Raw genomic sequence first — 22,470 nt, 5'->3', positions numbered from 1 at the left:
TGCCACTGCAGCCCCTATCCTTCCATGTGTTATGCTTTATCCTATTGATAGCATCAGAACGCCAAATTTTACTTTCCAGGTCTGTAAAATACTAGCCAGGTGGTTAGATCTTTGTGTTGTGTTTTACTGCAGCACATTGCAATATTAGCTTTAGCATTTGTACAGATTCATTAGGAAGGTGAAGACTGATAGTTATATCATTGCAATTAGCTCTTGTCTCTTTAGTGCATGGCACTGTAGTTAATGTAACAGAGCTGCACCATTTATTTATTTATTACCAGGTATTTATAATATATAGCGCACACATATTCCCCAGCGCTTTACATAGAATATTTGGCCATTCACATCAGTCCCTGCCCCAGTGGAGCTTACAATCTATATTCCCTATCACATGTACACACAGACACATTCACGCTAGGGTTAATTTTTGTTGGGAGCCAATTAACCTGCCAGTATATTTTTGGATTGTGGGAGGAAACCGGAGTACCCAGAGGAAACTCACGCAAGTACGGAGAGAATATAGAAACTCTGCACAGTTAGGGCCATGGTGGGAATTGAGCCCATGACCTTAGTGTTGTGAGGCAGTAATGCTAACCATTACACCATCCGTACTGCCACCATATTTTAACATTAGAAAATAAGTGTCAGTTACCTGTTTGTGATCTGGTAATTGTCATATCCAAGACTCACCATGAATAAAGCAAAGAAAATGTTTGTGTAACGATGTACAAAATGGAAAAACAATGTACAATTTGGGAAAAATAGCATTCACCTGTGACTTTGCTTTTCAGAACGACTTACCTTGGATGGAAAAGACATTTTATAAGCGGGATTGTGTTTCTATAATACCAAGTTCAAGAGAACCTCACAGGTAAGTTTCTCACGTCTTACTACAGTATAAATTTAAAGTGATGCTAAGTAATAATGTTCTGAAAAATACATGCAATGTACTTATTATCACCAAATATGTTTCTCAATCACACAGAGCAACCACAAATCACTTGCGACCTGACTCAAAATACCTACTATATACTAGAGATGAGCGGGTTCGGTTTCTCTGAATCCGAACCCGCACGAACTTCATGTTTTTTTTCACGGGTCCGAGCGACTCGGATCTTCCCGCCTTGCTCGGTTAACCCGAGCGCGCCCGAACGTCATCATGACGCTGTCGGATTCTCGCGAGACTCGGATTCTATATAAGGAGCCGCGCGTCGCCGCCATTTTCACACGTGCATTGAGATTGATAGGGAGAGGACGTGGCTGGCGTCCTCTCCGTTATAGTAGAAAAGAGTAAAGACTGAGTGACTTAGTTATAATTGTGGGGAGGATTGGGGACGGGGAGCAGCTGTTAGGGAGTACAGTGATTTAGATTAGGAGAGAGAGAGAGAGAGAGAGAGAGATTGACCTGATTTACTGGAGCTTAGGAGTACTGTAGAAGAGAGTGCAGAGTTTACTAGTGACTGACCACAGTGACCACCAGACAGTGCAGTTTTATTTAATATATCCGTTCTCTGCCTGAAAAAAACGATACACACAGTGACTCAGTCACATACCATATCTGTGTGCACTGCTCAGCCCAGTGTGCTGCATCATCTATGTATATATTATATATCTGACTGTGCTCAGCTCACACAGCTTATAATTGTGGGGGAGACTGGGGAGCACTGCAGTGCCAGTTATAGGTTATAGCAGGAGCCAGGAGTACAAGACAGTCACATACCATATCTGTGTGCACTGCTCAGCCCAGTGTGCTGCATCATCTATGTATATATTATATATCTGACTGTGCTCAGCTCACACAGCTTATAATTGTGGGGGAGACTGGGGAGCACTGCAGTGCCAGTTATAGGTTATAGCAGGAGCCAGGAGTACATATTATATTAAAATTAAACAGTGCACACTTTTGCTGCAGGAGTGCCACTGCCAGTGTGACTGACCAGTGACCTGACCACACTGACCACCAGTATAGTTAGTAGTATACTATATTGTGATTGCCTGAAAAAGTTAAACACTCGTCGTGTGACTTCACTTGTGTGGTGTTTTTTTTTTTATTCTATAAAAAACTCATTCTGCTGACAGACAGTGTCCAGCAGGTCCGTCATTATATAATATATATACCTGTCCGGCTGCAGTAGTGATATATATATATTTTTTATATCATTATTTATCATCCAGTCGCAGCAGACACAGTACGGTAGTTCACGGCTGTAGCTACCTCTGTGTCGGCACTCGGCAGTCCGTCCATAATTGTATACCACCTAACCGTGGTTTTTTTTTCTTTCTTCTTTATACATACATACTACGACATCTCTTTATCAACCAGTCTATATTAGCAGCAGACACAGTACAGTACGGTAGTTCACGGCTGTGGCTACCTCTGTGTCGGCACTCGGCAGTCCGTCCATAATTGTATACCACCTAACCGTGGTTTTTTTTTCTTTCTTCTTTATACATACATACTACGACATCTCTTTATCAACCAGTCTATATTAGCAGCAGACACAGTACAGTACGGTAGTTCACGGCTGTGGCTACCTCTGTGTCGGCACTCGGCAGTCCGTCCATAATTGTATACTAGTATCCATCCATCTCCATTGTTTACCTGAGGTGCCTTTTAGTTGTGCCTATTAAAATATGGAGAACAAAAATGTTGAGGTTCCAAAATTAGGGAAAGATCAAGATCCACTTCCACCTCGTGCTGAAGCTGCTGCCACTAGTCATGGCCGAGACGATGAAATGCCAGCAACGTCGTCTGCCAAGGCCGATGCCCAATGTCATAGTACAGAGCATGTCAAATCCAAAACACCAAATATCAGTAAAAAAAGGACTCCAAAACCTAAAATAAAATTGTCGGAGGAGAAGCGTAAACTTGCCAATATGCCATTTACCACACGGAGTGGCAAGGAACGGCTGAGGCCCTGGCCTATGTTCATGGCTAGTGGTTCAGCTTCACATGAGGATGGAAGCAATCAGCCTCTCGCTAGAAAAATGAAAAGACTCAAGCTGGCAAAAGCACAGCAAAGAACTGTGCATTCTTCGAAATCCCAAATCCACAAGGAGAGTCCAATTGTGTCGGTTGCGATGCCTGACCTTCCCAACACTGGACGTGAAGAGCATGCGCCTTCCACCATTTGCACGCCCCCTGCAAGTGCTGGAAGGAGCACCCGCAGTCCAGTTCCTGATAGTCAGATTGAAGATGTCAGTGTTGAAGTTCACCAGGATGAGGAGGATATGGGTGTTGCTGGCGCTGGGGAGGAAATTGACCAGGAGGATTCTGATGGTGAGGTGGTTTGTTTAAGTCAGGCACCCGGGGAGACACCTGTTGTCCGTGGGAGGAATATGGCCGTTGACATGCCAGGTGAAAATACCAAAAAAATCAGCTCTTCGGTGTGGAGGTATTTCAACAGAAATGCGGACAACAGGTGTCAAGCCGTGTGTTCCCTTTGTCAAGCTGTAATAAGTAGGGGTAAGGACGTTAACCACCTCGGAACATCCTCCCTTATACGTCACCTGCAGCGCATTCATAATAAGTCAGTGACAAGTTCAAAAACTTTGGGTGACAGCGGAAGCAGTCCACTGACCAGTAAATCCCTTCCTCTTGTAACCAAGCTCACGCAAACCACCCCACCAACTCCCTCAGTGTCAATTTCCTCCTTCCCCAGGAATGCCAATAGTCCTGCAGGCCATGTCACTGGCAATTCTGACGATTCCTCTCCTGCCTGGGATTCCTCCGATGCATCCTTGCGTGTAACGCCTACTGCTGCTGGCGCTGCTGTTGTTGCTGCTGGGAGTCGATGGTCATCCCAGAGGGGAAGTCGTAAGACCACTTTTACTACTTCCACCAAGCAATTGACTGTCCAACAGTCCTTTGCGAGGAAGATGAAATATCACAGCAGTCATCCTACTGCAAAGCGGATAACTGAGGCCTTGGCATCCTGGGTGGTGAGAACCGTGGTTCCGGTATCCATCATTACTGCAGAGCCAACTAGAGACTTGTTGGAGGTACTGTGTCCCCGGTACCAAATACCATCTAGGTTCCATTTCTCTAGGCAGGCGATACCGAAAATTTACACAGACCTCAGAAAAAGAGTCACCAGTGTCCTAAAAAATGCAGCTGTACCCAATGTCCACTTAACCACGGACATGTGGACAAGTGGAGCAGGGCAGGGTCAGGACTATATGACTGTGACAGCCCACTGGGTAGATGTATGGACTCCCGCCGCAAGAACAGCAGCGGCGGCACCAGTAGCAGCATCTCGCAAACGCCAACTCTTTCCTAGGCAGGCTACGCTTTGTATCACCGGTTTCCAGAATACGCACACAGCTGAAAACCTCTTACGGCAACTGAGGAAGATCATCGCGGAATGGCTTACCCCAATTGGACTCTCCTGTGGATTTGTGGCATCGGACAACGCCAGCAATATTGTGTGTGCATTAAATATGGGCAAATTCCAGCACGTCCCATGTTTTGCACATACCTTGAATTTGGTGGTGCAGAATTATTTAAAAAACGACAGGGGCGTGCAAGAGATGCTGTCGGTGGCCAGAAGAATTGCGGGACACTTTCTGCCTTCAGCCACCGCATGCCGAAGGGACATCCTGCGTGACACTGCAGTGCCACTCCTAAATGGGCCCGGTGTTTGTGTCGGCCACTAGGGTCGCTTATCTTACTCACACAGTCAGCTACCTCATTGCGCCTCTTTTTTTCTTTGCGTCATGTGCTGTTTGGGGAGGGTTTTTTGGAAGGGACATCCTGCGTGACACTGCAGTGCCACTCCTAGATGGGCCAGGTGTTTGTGTCGGCCACTAGGGTCGCTTAGCTTAGTCATCCAGCGACCTCGGTGCAAATTTTAGGACTAAAAATAATATTGTGAGGTGTGAGGTATTCAGAATAGACTGAAAATGAGTGGAAATTATGGTTTTTGAGGTTAATAATAATATGGGATCAAAATGACCCCCAAATTCTATGATTTAAGCTGTTTTTTAGGGTTTTTTGAAAAAAACACCCGAATCCAAAACACACCCGAATCCGATAAAAAAAATTCGGTGAGGTTTTGCCAAAACGCGGTCGAACCCAAAACACGGCCGCGGAACCGAACCCAAAACCAAAACACAAAACCCGAAAAATTTCAGGCGCTCATCTCTACTATATACTACAATGTGTATGTAGGCAGGATGTCTACAGTTACTATGTCGGCAGTGACTATGTAGACATGATAAAGCTGAAGTAAGTATCCCGACACAGTTGTAATGCTACTTAAAGCATTTTAACCATGCCGTTATTATAACTTTAACTAGTGATGAGCGGGTTCGGTTCCTCGGAAACCGAACCCCCCCGAACTTCACCCATTTTACACGGGTCCGAGGCATACTCGGATTCTCCCGTATGGCTCAGTTAACCCGAGCGCGCCCGAACGTCATCATCCCGCTGTCGGATTCTCGCGAGATTCGGATTCTATATAAGCAGCCGCGCGTCGCCGCCATTTTCACTAGTGCATTGGAAATGTTAGGGAGAGGACGTGGCTGGCGTCCTCTCCGTTTATTAATAATATTTGTGCTTATTGCTTAATTGTGGGGACTGGGGAGCAGCTGTATTATATAGGAGGAGTACAGTGCAGAGTTTTGCTGACAGTGACCACCAGTATACGTTGTCTGCCTGAAAAACACTCCATATCTGTGCTCAGTGTGCTGCATATATCTGTGCTCACACTGCTTTATTGTGGGCACTGGGGACCACCAGTATATTATATAGGAGGAGTACAGTGCAGAGTTTTGCTGACAGTGACCACCGGTATACGTTGTCTGCCTGAAAAACACTCCATATCTGTGCTCGGTGTGCTGCATATATCTGTGCTCACACTGCTTAATTGTGGGGACTGGGGAGCAGCTGTATTATATAGGAGGAGTACAGTGCAGAGTTTTGCTGACAGTGACCACCAGTACACGTTGACTGCCTGAAAAACACTCCATATCTGTGCTCAGTGTGCTGCATATATCTGTGCTCACACTGCTTTATTGTGGGCACTGGGGACCACCAGTATATTATATAGGAGGAGTACAGTGCAGAGTTTTGCTGACAGTGACCACCAGTATACGTTGTCTGCCTGAAAAACACTCCATATCTGTGCTCAGTGTGCTGCATATATCTGTGCTCACACTGCTTAATTGTGGGGACTGGGGAGCAGCTGTATTATATAGGAGGAGTACAGTGCAGAGTTTTGCTGACAGTGACCACCAGTATACGTTGTCTGCCTGAAAAACACTCCATATCTGTGCTCAGTGTGCTGCATATATCTGTGCTCACACTGCTTAATTGTGGGCACTGGGGACCACCAGTATATTATATAGGAGGAGTACTGTGCAGAGTTTTGCTGACCAGTGACCACCGGTATACCTTGTCTGCCTGAAAAACACTCCATATCTGTGCTCAGTGTGATGCATATATCTGTGCTCACACTGCTTAATTGTGGGGACTGGGGAGCAGCTGTATTATATAGGAGGAGTACAGTGCAGAGTTTTGCTGACAGTGACCACCAGTATACGTTGTCTGCCTGAAAAACACTCCATATCTGTGCTCAGTGTGCTGCATATATCTGTGCTCACACTGCTTTATTGTGGGCACTGGGGACCACCAGTATGTTATATAGGAGGAGTACAGTGCAGAGTTTTGCTGACCAGTGACCACCAGTATACGTTGTCTGCCTGAAAAACACTCCATATCTGTGTTCAGTGTGCTGCATATATCTGTGCTCACACTGCTTAATTGTGGGGACTGGGGAGCAGCTGTATTATATAGGAGGAGTACAGTGCAGAGTTTTGCTGACAGTGACCACCAGTATACGTTGTCTGCCTGAAAAACACTCCATATCTGTGCTCAGTGTGCTGCATATATCTGTGCTCACACTGCTTTATTGTGGGCACTGGGGACCACCAGTATGTTATATAGGAGGAGTACAGTGCAGAGTTTTGCTGACCAGTGACCACCAGTATACGTTGTCTGCCTGAAAAACACTCCATATCTGTGTTCAGTGTGCTGCATATATCTGTGCTCACACTGCTTAATTGTGGGGACTGGGGAGCAGCTGTATTATATAGGAGGAGTACAGTGCAGAGTTTTGCTGACAGTGACCACCAGTATACGTTGTCTGCCTGAAAAACACTCCATATCTGTGCTCAGTGTGCTGCATATATCTGTGCTCACACTGCTTTATTGTGGGGACTGGGGACCACCAGTATATTATATAGGAGGAGGACAGTGCAGAGTTTTGCTGACAGTGACCACCGGTATATATAGCAGTACGGTACGGAAGGCCACTGCTCTACATACCTCTGTTTCGTCAAGTATACTATCCATCCATACCTGTGGTGCATTTCAGTTGTGTGCAGTATATATAGTAGTAGGCCATTGCTATTGATACTGGCATATAATTCCACACATTAAAAAATGGAGAACAAAAATGTGGAGGTTAAAATAGGGAAAGATCAAGATCCACTTCCACAACGTGCTGAAGCTGCTGCCACAAGTCATGGCCGAGACGATGAAATGCCATCAACGTCGTCTGCCAAGGCCGATGCCCAATGTCATAGTAGAGAGCATGTAAAATCCAAAAAACAAAAGTTCAGTAAAATGACCCAAAAATCAAAATTGAAAGCGTCTGATGAGAAGCGTAAACTTGCCAATATGCCATTTATGGCACGGAGTGGCAAGGAACGGCTGAGGCCCTGGCCTATGTTCATGGCTAGTGGTTCAGATTCACATGAGGATGGAAGCACTCATCCTCTCGCTAGAAAACTGCAGTGCCACTCCTAGATGGGCCAGGTGTTTGTGTCGGCCACTTGGGTCGCTTAGCTTAGTCACACAGCGACCTTGATGCACCTATTTTTTTCTTTGCATCATGTGCTGTTTGGGGACAATTTTTTTGAAGTGCCATCCTGTCTGACACTGCAGTGCCACTCCTAGATGGGCCAGGTGTTTGTGTCGGCCACTTGTGTCGCTTAGCTTAGTCACACAGCGACCTTGGTGCGCCTCTTTTTTTCTTTGCATCATGTGCTGTTTGGGGACAATTTTTTTGAAGTGCCATCCTGCCTGGCACTGCAGTGCCACTCCTAGATGGGCCAGGTGTTTGTGTCGGCCACTTGTGTCGCTTAGCTTAGTCACACAGCGACCTTGGTGCGCCTCTTTTTTTCTTTGCATCATGTGCTGTTTGGGGACAATTTTTTTGAAGTGCCATTCTGCCTGACACTGTAGTGCCACTCCTAGATGGGCCAGGTGTTTGTGTCGGCCACTTGTGTCGCTTAGCTTAGTCTCACAGCGACCTTGGTGCGCCTCTTTTTTTCTTTGCATCATGTGCTGTTTGGGGACAATTTTTTTGAAGTGCCATCCTGCCTGACACTGCAGTGCCACTCCTAGATGGGCCAGGTGTTTGTGTCGGCCACTTGTGTCGCTTAGCTTAGTCACACAGCGACCTTGGTGCGCCTCTTTTTTTCTTTGCATCATGTGCTGTTTGGGGACAATTTTTTTAAAGTGCCATCCTGTCTGACACTGCAGTGCCACTCCTAGATGGGCCAGGTGTTTGTGTCGGCCACTTGTGTCGCTTAGCTTAGCCATCCAGCGACCTCGGTGCAAATTTTAGGACTAAAAATAATATTGTGAGGTGTTCAGAATAGACTGAAAATGAGTGGAAATTATGGTTATTGAGGTTAATAATACTATGGGATCAAAATGACCCCCAAATTCTATGATTTAAGCTGTTTTCGAGGGTTTTTTGTAAAAAAACACCCGAATCCAAAACACACCCGAATCCGACAAAAAATTTTCAGGGAGGTTTTGCCAAAACGCGTCCGAATCCAAAACACGGCCGCGGAACCGAATCCAAAATCAAAACACAAAACCCGAAAAATTTCCGGTGCGCATCACTAACTTTAACCCATTTGCTGTGGAATACGAGTGGGACTCATCCTTAGGATATACAGCTAGATTGAGGAGGACTAGCCCCACTCGTCCTCCACAGTGAGGGGCTGCATAACAAAGAAAAATAATTATATTCTCCCTACGACTCCTAAGGACCGGTGGGGACGCCTGGCAAATGGAGGACTGGATTGTTAAATGCTACCGGCTTGTGCATTTTTAAAATAAATAAAAATATAATGTAAAATGCTGGGTATGAAGGACCTCTATCTTCCTAACCCTTAGAACTTAGAAATATGGGACACCCTCACTTGAAAGAAGGGAGTCCATCTTTGAAACTATGGGGGTAATTCAGACCCGATCGCTGCTGTGCGTTTTTGCACAGTGGGCGTTCAGGTCTGTACTGCGCATGCGTATGCACCTCAATGCGCCGGCATCGGTGTATAGCGACGGGATGGTGCAAAAAATGCGATCGCACGGACGATCGCAAGATGACTGACAGGAAGAGGCCATTTGTGGGTGGCAACTGACCGTTTTAGAGAAGTGACCGGGAAAACGTAGGAGAGACCAGGCGTTTGGAGGGAGGGTTTCTGACGTCAGCTCCGGCCCCGATCATCGCAGCGGCTGTGTAAGTCCTGACCTGAGCAGAAACTGCACAAACTGATGTTTGTGCAGTTCTGCTATAAATGCGGTAGCACACCTGCACACGCTAATACCCTCCCCCTGTAGGCGGCGACTTATTGATCGCAGGGATGCAAAAAACGCACCCTAGCGATCAGGTCTGAATTACCCCCTATGTGTCACCCTTAGATCTTATTGGCGGGTGATCAGTGTGATCATCTGGCATAACCACCTGCACTACAGAAAAATCATAAAGTCCAGGGATGGGAAAGATCCCCCAACCTGGCATTCGTGCAATCACAGGCACCCACAGGCACCCATTTTAGAAAGAAGGGGAGCCACTCTTTAAAAAAATAGATCCCCTTAGTACTTTTTGTCTGGTGATCACCTATGAACACCAGACAATGTTACCCTGCACTTCGGAAAATTTAGGTTTTTCATCCGTGGGGCAGGGGGGCACTATGTGACCTCTCACTCCCATATTGACATCGGCAACTTTGTGGGCACCCATATTTGAAAGACAATATTGTGACACCCCACTAAGAGTATCATCAGTTCATGTACATATCTACATTTATACATTTAAAGTAATAGTGTATAATGTGTCCTCAGTGGCGTTACAAGGTGGGTGCAGGGATGCGGCTCCCACTCGGGTGTTACCCTCCGAGTGGTGACACCAAAGGGCCATCTCCTGCTCAGTGGCAGGAGCCGGGTGCTGCACTATAGCATAACGTGCTGCAACCTGGCTCCTGTAACAATGCAGAAGCCAGCACTGCAGATGCACCAGTCTCCGGGGTAAGCCTGCATCCCCCGGACCCACAATGTGCCGAAAACAGGGGTCGGGCGCTTAGCCATGCTCCCTGCCGTGAATCCAACCCCCGTTTGCCAGCAACGGGTGTTGTTAAGTGATGCCTCTGTTTGTCATGCTTAATTTACATTGGTGACAGTGGGCAGTGTTGGATTACATGCTGCATGGTTGCTAGTTGATGCGCCGCATTTGTATGTGATCACATGACACTGGCACGCAGGAGTGGCTCTTGCCACGGGCAAGCAGGATTTTTGCCCAGGGCACCGCATCCTGAAGGGCGCTGCTCCTGATGCGCCACCTGACCGTCACAGATCCCACATGCTGCCGTGCGACATTGTGGGAGCGGCCGCAGACACTAGAGGTCCTAATTGATCTGAGAAGCGGCAGCAGAGACAGCAGCAGTGGTCGGGAAGCAGGAGTGGGGCTAGCGAGTATTTTTTTATTTTATTATAAAAAATTTTTTGTAAGCGGCGCTACTAGGGGCATAACTACAGGGGGCACAACTCTAGAGGGGGCACAGCTACAGGGGGCAAAACTCTAGAGAGTGTACAGCTACAGGGGCAAAACTCTACAGGGGGCACAACTCTACTGGGGGTACAGCTACAGGGGGCACAACTCTACTGGGGGCACAGCTACAGGGGGCAAAACTCTACAGGGGGCACAAGTACAGGGACACAACTCTACTAGAGGCACAACTACAGGGGGCATAACTGTGGTCACACCCTTTCCCTATGAAGCTACGCCCCTATTTTTTTGCACGCGCCTGAGGTGCGCACTAACCCTATTTTGCCTGTCGGGGGGTGCCAAAGGAAACTTTCGCCCTCCATGTGAAACCTCGGTTTCACATGGAGACTTTACATTCCATCATTTTGGCCATGGAGCCAGGGGATTATATGGTATCCCTGGATATACAGGATGCTTACCTACATGTTCCTATAGCACTGTCCCATCAGTGCTATCTCAGGTACGCTATCCTCCAACAGCATTTTCAGTTCCAGGCCCTACCTTTTGGGTTAGCCACAGCCCCCAGAGTATTTACCAAGATGGTGGTTGGGGTGGTAATGGCAGCTTATCTCTGTCAGCAGGGGATAAGAAGTTTTCCATACCTTGATGATCTTTTAATCCTGGTACAGTCGCAGGAATTGCCCCTATGTCATCGCAACAGACAATAACGTGTCTGCAGAAGCACGGGTGGCTCATAAATTGGGCAAAATCATCTCTGGTTCCGTCACAGCGGGTGACTCACTTGGGGGCTGTGCTGGATTCAAGTCTTTAGAGAGTAATGTTACCCCTGAACAAGATATCCAAGGTTCAGTCAAGGATTCAGGACTTGCTACACAGTCAAAAGGTATCCATTCACGCAGCAATGCGTGTGATGGGTTTTGATGGTGTCAACATTTGACATGGTGGAGTATGCACAATTCCACTTGAGACCTCTGCAGTGTCTGATTCTTGCCAAATGGAATGGGTTGCATCCGACGATAAAAACACAGACTATGGTTCTTACGATAGAAGTAAGAAGGTCATTAGCCTGGTGGCTACAGACATCCCATCTGGACAAGGGGAGACCCTTTTGGATATCAGATTTGGAGATTCTGATGATAGATGCCAGTCTCCGACTCCAGGGCTGGGGAGCAGTGCCAGGAAGGTTGTGTTTCCAGGGGCAATGGACCAAGGAAGAAGGTTGCATGCCAATAAATATATTGGAACTTCGGGACATATACATGGCACTGATTCATGCAAAGGACATTCTTCGGGGAAAACCAGTCCAGATCCGCTCGGACAATGCGACGGCAGTAGCGTACCTCAACCATCAAGGAGGACCTTTCATCTGAAAAGCGATGAAGAAGGTAAGTCACATACTAAAGTGGGCAGAACTTCATCATCTAGCCTTGTCCACAGTGTTCGTCCGGGAGTCCTAAACTGGGAAGCGGACTTTCTCAGTTGACACACCATTCAGTCAAGCGAATGGGCTCTACACCCGGAGGTCTTCAAGACTCTAGTAGACAAGTGGGGGTTGCCAGAGATAAATCTCATGGTGTCCCATCTGAACAACAAAGTTCTCGCATACGGATCAAGATCAAAGGATCCCAGAGCGATCTTTGTGGATGACCTGTCGGTGAGATGGGACTTTCATCTGGCTTGTGTGTTTCCTCCAATCACCCTATTACCCAGGGTGGTGAGAAAGATAAAACAAGGGAAAGGTGCCGTGATACTAATAGCTCCGGTTTAGCCCAGAAGGCATTGGTACACTGATCTGCAGAGAATGTCGATGGATGCTCCACTTCTGCTCCCTCAACGTCCAGATCTACTGATGCAGGGTCCTTGTTATCACAGACATCTGGTTCGGCTGTCTTTGACGGCGTGGCTCTTGAAACCTCTATCCTGAAGTCAAGGGGATTCTCACAGCAGGTAATTTAAACTATGCTTAGAGCAAGGAAACCTTCCTCAGCTCGTATTTATCACCGAATATGGCAAACCTATATTCGTTGGTGCAGTGAACAGAAAATGGACCCTAAGTCTTTCAGAGTTTCCAGGGTCTTAGCATTCCTTCAGGCAGGAATGGATAAAGGTTTGAAGGTGGCTTCCTTGAGAGTGCAAGTGTCGGCATTAACTGTATGGTTCCAAAAGAAAATTGCCAATTTACTGGATGTGCATACTTTTTTCCAGGGAATGCTGCGCATTCAACTTCCTTTTGTTCCACCTGCAGTGCCTTGGGACTTAAGTCTAGTCCTGAAAGCCCTTCAAGTTGCCCCATTTGAACCACTTAATAAAGTGGATCTTAAATGGTTCACAGCTAAAGTTCTCTTTCTACCGGCTATGGCGTCAGCTAGAAGAGTATCAGATTTAGGGGCATTATCATGTCGTTCCCCATTTCTGATTTTTCATCCAGATAAAGCAGTTCTCAGAATTAGATCTGGGTATCTTCCGAAGGTGGTGTCTAAATTCCAACTTCATGAAGAAATTGTAGTCCCGACTTTCCAGGTACTGGGCCTTTCTGCGGGAGATGCATCGCTGGATGTGGTCCATGCATTAAGGATCTACAGTACGTGGATCATACCAGTGCCATCAGAAAGACAGATTCTCTTTTCATTCTCTACGGATTTCACAAGAGAGGATGGTCTGCTGATAAGCAGACACTGGCATGATGGCTTCGGATGATGATTTCAGAAGCATATTCTCAAGCTGATCTCCCTGTTCCGGCTAATGGGGGTCATTCCGAGTTGATCGCTCGCTAGCAGATTTTAGCAGCATTGCACATGCTAGGCCGCCGCCCTCTGGGAGTGTATCTTAGCTTAGCAGAATAGCGAACGAAAGATTAGCAGAATTGTGAATAGAAAATTCTTAGCAGTTTCTGAGTAGCTCCAGACCTACTCACAGATTGCGATCAGCTCAGGCCGTTTCGTTCCTGGTTTGATGTCACAAACACGCCCTACGTTCGGGCAGCCACTCCCCCGTTTCACCAGCCACTCCCGCGTTTTTTCTTGGCACGCCTGCGCTTTTCCGCACTCTCCCAGAAAACGTCCAGTTTCCGCCCAGAAACACCCACTTCCTGTCAATCACACTCCGATCACTTCAATGATGAAAATTCTTCGTTCAGACGTGAGTAAATCTACTGAGTTTTGTGTTAAAATACGTAGCGCATGCACACTGCGTACCATGCGCATGCGCATTTTAGCCTTAATCGCTCCGTTGCGAAAATCGGCAACGAGCGATCAACTCGGAATGACACCCAATGTCTCTGCTCACTCTACACGTAAAGTAGGTCTATCATGGGCAGCACAGCGTGGTGCTTCAGCAGAACAGATATGTAAGACAGCCACATGGTCTTCCATTAACACATTCATTAGACGTTATGCCATAGATTCCTTTGCCTCTCAGGACGCTGAATTCTGGTGAAGGATTCTCCTGTCTAATCAGGAGTGTCCCCACCACTAAATTGCTTTGGGAAATCCCAGTGTTATCCTGTGAATAACCTGTGGACCCTACCGGAGAAATATATACGTTATGGTAAGAACTTACCGTTGATATTTCTCCTAAGTCCACAGGGATCCCACCCTGACGCACCTGATTTGAGGATACTTTTACTCACTAACCTCTTCCTTCTTGTACGGAAGGGTGTGCATGGGTGTTCTTATCGCCTGATTAGGGCTATCTATGATGCTCCTGCCTTGAGCTTTGGAATACAACTGATTTACCTGAGCCAGGAGGTGGGGATATATGCACGGGCCCATTGCATACTGGGAGGCCAGAAAGCTTTGACCGATTGGTGCAACTCCGCATTGTGGTGGGTTCGGGATTAGGGATAGGAGTGAAATACTCAATGGAACGCCAATCCTCATTTCTGCTCGAGAGCTGATCCTCACATGATCGCTGGGACCTGAAAGACGATTATGGAGCCTCTGCTGCCTCTGGTAGATGGTAGGAAGCCACTGGACCACGAGGGATATATCAAGACATTATGAATGTTGATATTGTCACTGTCAAAGTGCAGAGCATGCCAACATGCTGTATGTCAACAGTTCAACCCTGTCGACATTCTCATGTTGACCTAATGATTGTCGAACTAAAGACTGTCGAATAGTCATAGCACACCCATTGCATCACATTCAGAGCTATAAGCTGTTGCAAATATCAAATCCTCTTGCCAATCAAAAATATTTGTGCATCCCACCACACAGATCACCCCTATAATTCACCCTCTCCGCTCTTCTAAACCGATGGGAGACACTCACTGCTGGACCACTTTTGACCAATCCCCCAAAAAACCCTGTGAAAGTGACTTGTACCTCTGCTTCCCCATCACCATCTTATGGTAAGTGATTTATCAGACACTGTATTCACATGTGCCCTCATGTGGACAGAGTAGAGGTTCATCCAGCAAAGTACCGATGTTTGGTACTTTGTTCATGCGCCGGACTCATACTGCGCATGTACTGTATGGGTCTGCGACATTGTTAACACTACAGAATCAGACTGTCAGTGATTGACAGTCTGATGCCGTTTGGGGGAGGGGGTGATGATGACCACTGTTTCTCAGTTACATCAGAGGACGGAGGTTTTGTGGCCTCTAGGTAGGAATTGCAGGGTCTGGCTTATGCGACCCCCATGGGTCACGCAATTGGCCAATGGTGCTGGGGAAGATCCAATACTGTGTCCTAGGACACTGTGGGTCATTCCGAGTTGATCACTCCCTAGCTACTTTTAGCAGCCGTGCAAACACTAAGCCGCCGCTCACTGGAGAGTGTATTTTAGCTTAGCAGAAGTGCTAATGCCTGTGCAGCCGAGCTCTTTTAAAACACTTTGTGCAGTTTCTGAGTAGCTCTGAACCTACTCAGCGCTTGCGATCACTTCAGCCTATTCGTGTCCGGATTTGACGTCATACACCCGCCCAGCGAACGTCCAGCCACGTCTGCGTTTTTTCAGACACACCTGTGTTTTTGCAAACACTCCCTGAAAACGGTCAGTTGACACCCAGAAACGCCCCCTTCCTGTCAATCTTCTTGCGGCCGTCAGTGCGACTGAAAACTTTGCTAGAACCTGTGCACAACCACAACGTGCTTTGTACCCGTACATCGCGCGTGCCCGTTGCGGTGCATATGCATGCGCAGAAATGCTGATTTTTAGCCTGATCCCTGTGCTGCAAACAACAGCAGCTAGCGATCAACTCGGAATGACCCCCCCCCCCCCCCCAGTTCTGATCAGTAATGCAGCAGGAGGCGTGATATCTCCAGCTGCATTACCATATTAGAGCTATCGCGATAGTACCTCCAATCACATCTGGATCCGGCCCATGGACAGACAGTGACACATACTGGGCAAACATTCACAGAGGTAGTCATACTGGGCACCCATTTATAGGAACCCTGAATGCTATCTGTATTATATGGTATTAACTAGGATGTTGTCTGTATTGTATGGTGGTAAAGAGAATTATTTCTGTATTCAGCGACGGACTGGGGCTCTATATCGGCCGGGCATTCGTGACTGCGCGCGCTCATCACGGGGGTCGCGCTGCCACGATGTACAGGGGCGTGCCACGAGTCATGGGGGCGTGGACTTGTGGCACGCCCCCATTACCATGGCAACGCTTGCTGGGGGTGGGGGCGCGCCCAGGGCCGGTGCAAGGTTTCTTGGCACCCTAGGCAAAACTTCTGCCTAGTGGCCCTCAACACCATCAATTACCCACTTTCCCAGTCAGTAAGGTGAAAGCGAAGAGGCGGTGTCTTATACATTTCCCAGCCGTCTGACTGCATTGAGTATGACAAGACGTATCGCTCAAAGACATCCTAAATTATTTGATGGGTACACTCAGTGGCACCCCCTTCCCAGATCCTGGCACCCTAACCAGCAGCCTATCTCTTTCTATTTCATTCTGTCTCTCATACATACATACATACATACATACATACATACATACATATATATATATATATATATATATATATATATACAGTATATATATATATATATATATATACACATCCATACACTGCCTCTCTCATGCATACATACATCCAAACACTGTCTCTCTCATACTTACATACATCCATACATACATACATTGCCCCTTTCATACATATACTGTATATCCATACACTGCCTCTCTCATACATACATACATACATACATACATACATACATACACTGCCCCTTTCATAAATATATACATCCGTAATCTGCCTCTCATACATACATACATATATATATACATCCATACACTGCCTCTCTCATACATACATACATACATACATACATACATACACTGCCTCTCTCATACTGTATATACATCCGTGCACTGCCCCTGTCATACATACATGCATACATACATACATACTGTACATACACTGCCTCTCTCATACATACATACATACATACATACATACATACACTGCCTCTCTCATACATACATATATACATCCATACACTGCTCCTGTCATACATACATACATACATACATACATACTGTACATACACTGCCTCTCACATACATACATACATACATACATACATACATACATACACTGCCTCTCTCATACATACATACATACATACATACATACATACATACATACACTGCCTCTCTCATACATACATACATACATATATATATACATCCATACACTGCCCCTTTCATACATATATACATCCATACACTGCCCCTTTCATACATATATACATCCATACACTGCCCCTTTCATACATAGATACAGCCATACACTGATGCTTTCATACATGCATACAGTATATACATCCATACACTGCCTCTCTCATACATACAAACATACATCCATACACTGCCTCCATACATACATACATACATACATACATACATACATATATACATCCATACACTGCCTCCATACATATGTACCTACATACATCCATACACTGCCTCCATACATATGTACCTACATACATCCATACACTGCCTCCATACATACGTACGTACATACATACATACATACATACATACATACACTGCCTCCGTACATGCGTACATATACACATCCATACACTGCCTCCGTACATACGTACATATACACATCCATCCATACATCCATACACTGCCTCCATACATACGTACATACATGCATCAATACACTGCCTCCATACATACGTACATATACACATCCATACATACATCCATACACTGCCTCCATTCATACGTACATATATACATTAATAATGCTGATTTATATACAGGGATGAAAGCTATACCTTAAACACACTTTAAATACACTTTACCATGGAGCCGCTGCGGCCGCTATACTTAATACACACTCTACGTACTCTTTACGCTATTAGCGTAAAGAGTCCCGTACTGTGTGCGGACTTTGCGTACAAACGCCGCGCTGACGGTACAAAGTACACACAGCGCGTACACACTGAGAGATACACCGCAAACCCTTAACAGCTATGCAATTCGATAATAATACACTTTAAACCTTAGCAGGGAAAGGAAGACACGACACCAGATTGTAATTAAACTGCTGGGTTCCGACACCACAGCATATTATTACTGAAAGGGGGTTACAATATATACAATACAATACAATATAACAGAATAATGGCTACAGTCAATGGTACATACGTGATTGGATTTCGCTGCGCTACTCAGTCTGGTCCTCTGTCATCTAGATAGATAACTTTGTGAGTCTTGTGTTTGACCAGGCCTGCAGCAGGCTCTCTTTATTCAATTCTTCCAAAACCTAATACAATAGACACTGTGTGCTCTTCTTCCATTGGTTCGGGGGTGGGACATATCCTGTGCACCGGAGATCATTGGTCAGCTCAAGAAGTGGGCGATGGCTAGGACTTGAGATGTGGTTTTCTGTTGTTTGCATCTGAGTTCCCGCCCCATGACCAGTTAAACCCATCACATTAATCATACATAAATCTGGTATTATTAATAACTTAATGTGGTAATATATAATAATATTCTTATTCCCATCAGATTAATGTTTACGTGACTCTGAACAATATGATCCCACACATGATATGATTATCTATTTCCATCCTCAAGATATACATATATCCACATATATCCATATACTCATATATATATATATATATATATATGTACACACACACACACACACACACACACACACACATACTCCTGCTATTACAATTTGTTAGGAAATATATATATGTGTATATATATATATATATATATATATATATATATATATACACACAAACACATACATCTCCAAGAGTTTAAACTATGAATGTTAATATCTCAGATTTCTAAATGTCTGGTTTGTATCTTGGTTAGCTATTTGCTAATTGAGTTTCTCGCAGCTTCGGTTCCTGGGTATTGTCTCTTCGTTTGTTTTTGTCTTCAGGTGAGACAATGACAAACCAGTACTTATTGTTTTAAATAGAAACTCGGCTATCCTAGTAAACAACGGTGTTTGCCTTCTTCATAGAATTTCAAAGCCTAGTGCAAATAAGGCCATTGTATTTTAGTCTCTGGGAGTTTTAATTTATGTGTGACCGATCTTCATGCTATTTAGGAGAAAAAGCAGACAGTGTGGGATTTATACAATATATAGATTAGATTTATGATATGTCTTTGTGGCTTTTCCATGAGAGTACAAATTCCACTGTAATTACTCATACCACGCTCTAATGCGCAGGACCGCAGGAGCGACCATACGCAATTTGCGAACATGTGCAATCACAGCCGAACACGTACGCACACGGAGGCCATCTATGTGGTGTTTATATGCAATGTATGTGTTGTAATATTTTCTGACTTCGACAGTCCACCCTTTGGCAGTCATCAATAACTGCCACTAACTAATCAATAAACAGGTAAAAAAAAAATAACCTATACAATATATACAAAAGCTTGGATGATCGGGGAAGAGTTGTAGGTGGGAATTGTATGACCTAGTGGGATAGTAAAAAGCATGTATGTATGAATCCATGTCTGAGGGGCATGTATCATCGTGCCATATATGTTCTAGATAAGCTTCGAGGTATTGCGAAGTATACATTAAATCCTTCTCATCCCATATTAAGGGTCTGTAAATGGGCCAACAAACACTACCGAGCTCTTTTCGGCTTTTTTTGTTCCAACAAATGGGGTGCACATTTAGTTGATGATACATGGAGGGGGAAACATATGTGAGTGCTAGTATATGTAGATATCACCTGTCGACTATGTGTGCCATTACCTGGAGGTTGCAGAGATGAAGATAAGACACATATATAAAATACATTCACATAAACATTTTGGGTAGGGCTGATGTCTTTTCCAGATGGATGTATCTGGGCAGAGGGGGAAACAAAAGAAAAACGGGTGAAAGAAACAGGCCATGAAATGAATTTGCAATCCTTATCATAACACTGTCTCTATGGATGGGTCATAAATTAAATCTGCTGCTATAACAGTGCCCTCGCTCCTTAGACTCATCAGATTTGTGCCGTGCTTGCGCCGCATCAGAATTTGAACACACCTAAATATCGGACCAATAATTATGACGACTCCCAGGATATAAAGGAGAAACTTCCCCACACTCATAATGACATTCTGAGCCCACTCTCCTAAACCTGAGAACCATTTGCGTGGGTTCAACCATGAGACCCAGCTGGTCAGTTCATTACTCACAGTCACTAAGGTAAGGTTGTGCTTCCTCCTGAACTCCCACTTCAACTGCAAGATATCGTCCATCTTTTGATCGATGATCTCCGTGGGGTTGTCAGTGCTGTTCGTAATGTACGTACAGCACTTCACACCATATTGAGTTGCCAGAGTAACATAGTACCCACCTGTCACGGCTGTGACATAATTAAGGACCATTCTGTGCTGAATCAGTTCCTTCTTGTAGGCTTGTAACTCCCTTCCCGTATACCTGAAGGTGTCGTCATACATCTCAGTGATATTGTCTATCAAGTTCGCTAGCGTGTGGATATACCTATAATTTATAGTTCTTCTGGCAGTACGGGTGTTGTCTAATGCGAGAAGGAGTTGAATCCCGGTGGATTCGTGGATTAAATCAGAGGCTGCGTGCTCTGCCCTATCTATGAGGTGTCTCTTGATGATGTGTTCATAGTGAGTATGAGTATAAGGAGCCTGAGCACTGCGTTGAATGTCTTTCATCTTATCATGGGTTATGGTCATGACCTCTGGCAGTACTCTCCCAATATAACACAATCCCTCTGAGCTCGGGGCAAGCCACTTGTACGCCTCCCTCCCACATATGAAATAGGCATCATCTGGGAGAACATAGGGGACAAAATATAACATCACCATATTACAAATTTTTCAAGTAAAGAAACCAATCCCTAGTTCTCCCATCTGCTCAGTACAAGTATCAAGCTGGATGATAGGAGCACAATACCCTGGCGATACTTTTCCAACCCACATGGTCTTGCTTCCACAAGTATACCTATACCGGAAATACCTCCCACTTTTGGCTATTTGGCGTACAAGTTCAGAGTCTATGGGTATCCTATCAGCTCTGTGTGAAAAGGTCATTGTCTGGTTATTCCACGTCCCTTCCCAATTTCCCGGTTTTCGGTAATTGGAAATATTAAAACACAATAAGGACCTGTCTACATGATACTGGTGGAGCTTCAAGCTAGGGGGCCTAGAGATATTGAATTTCTTGTCCACCGGTCTCCCACCCCGTAATTCGAGTACCTCATCTATTGCTAAAGGGTACGGTACTAATCCTGACTTGCTCTGACCTTGAGGTACCTGTGAGCACGCCCAGCATTCTGTCTGGTTTAAGACCTTACCCACTAGTGAGTGGTAATCACTCAACGGATGACGGTCCATGTCGATATTAAGGTTCGACTGACATCTCTGGATGCACCCATCCTCGACTATATTCTCACAATTCTAGAACGGTTGTCAATATTCATCAGACAATAACCCCTCACAGTGCCTCCGAGCTCCCTGACTACCAGAGCGCTTACTGATGCCAGCCTTTACTAAAGTGATGTGCTGATCCTGAGATCCTACAAATTCATACTTGCCATCAGAACCCATTCCAGATCCCTGCTCGACCTCTCTGGGACCCTCACCAAAACAAACTGTCCTTATCAGAACCAGAATTACTAACAGAACCCGAAACGCAGTCTCTTGTGATCGATCCATTTCGTTAGGGGAAAGGAGGAAAATAAGAAGGAGAAAAGAAAGGAAAAATGCAGGGGGAGGTGAAAAAAGAAAGTGGTACGACAACCGTTCTAGATCTTGTTACTCTCTGTGCTCAGATGCCCTTCAACAGTCCTGCCACTCAACTTTCCCGGAACAGACACTCCAGTGATACGAGATTCTCTACACTCTGCTCTTTGTCATGAGTTCTCTCCGGGTCAGCGACCTTCTTGCAGTGGGACGAGTGGACCCAAGTCTCTCTTTCGGTGACCTTCAATGCTGTCGTGCTGGTTAACAAGACTTGATATGGTCCTTCCCACCTGTCTATGAGGCAACCTGAGCGTAAGAAATTTCGAATCATCACATAATCCCCAGGTTCAATGTCATTACAATTACTGTTCGGTAGGTCAGGAATCACCAGCTTTAAATTTCTTTGTTGATTTCTCAGCTGCTGGCTCATCCCAACCAAATATTTCACAGTCACTTCATTATTACATTTCAAAACATCCTGGGGGTCTA

At 45.5% G+C, this 22,470-nt stretch overlaps 1 long non-coding RNA gene across 1 annotated transcript in view; it reads left to right on the top strand.

The window, feature by feature from the left end:
• Positions 1 to 22,470, top strand: part of LOC134932006 (uncharacterized) — a 47,998-nt gene that overhangs the window by 4,469 nt on the left and 21,059 nt on the right. Inside the window, exon 2 of the long non-coding RNA XR_010179219.1 lies at positions 792 to 871. This is a non-coding gene — a long non-coding RNA (uncharacterized LOC134932006). The remainder of the gene's footprint in view (positions 1 to 791; positions 872 to 22,470) is intronic.

This window comes from Pseudophryne corroboree, chromosome 6 (genome assembly GCF_028390025.1).
Source record: "Pseudophryne corroboree isolate aPseCor3 chromosome 6, aPseCor3.hap2, whole genome shotgun sequence".
NCBI lineage: Eukaryota > Metazoa > Chordata > Amphibia > Anura > Myobatrachidae > Pseudophryne > Pseudophryne corroboree.
This window is presented reverse-complemented; position numbering and strand designations above follow the sequence as displayed.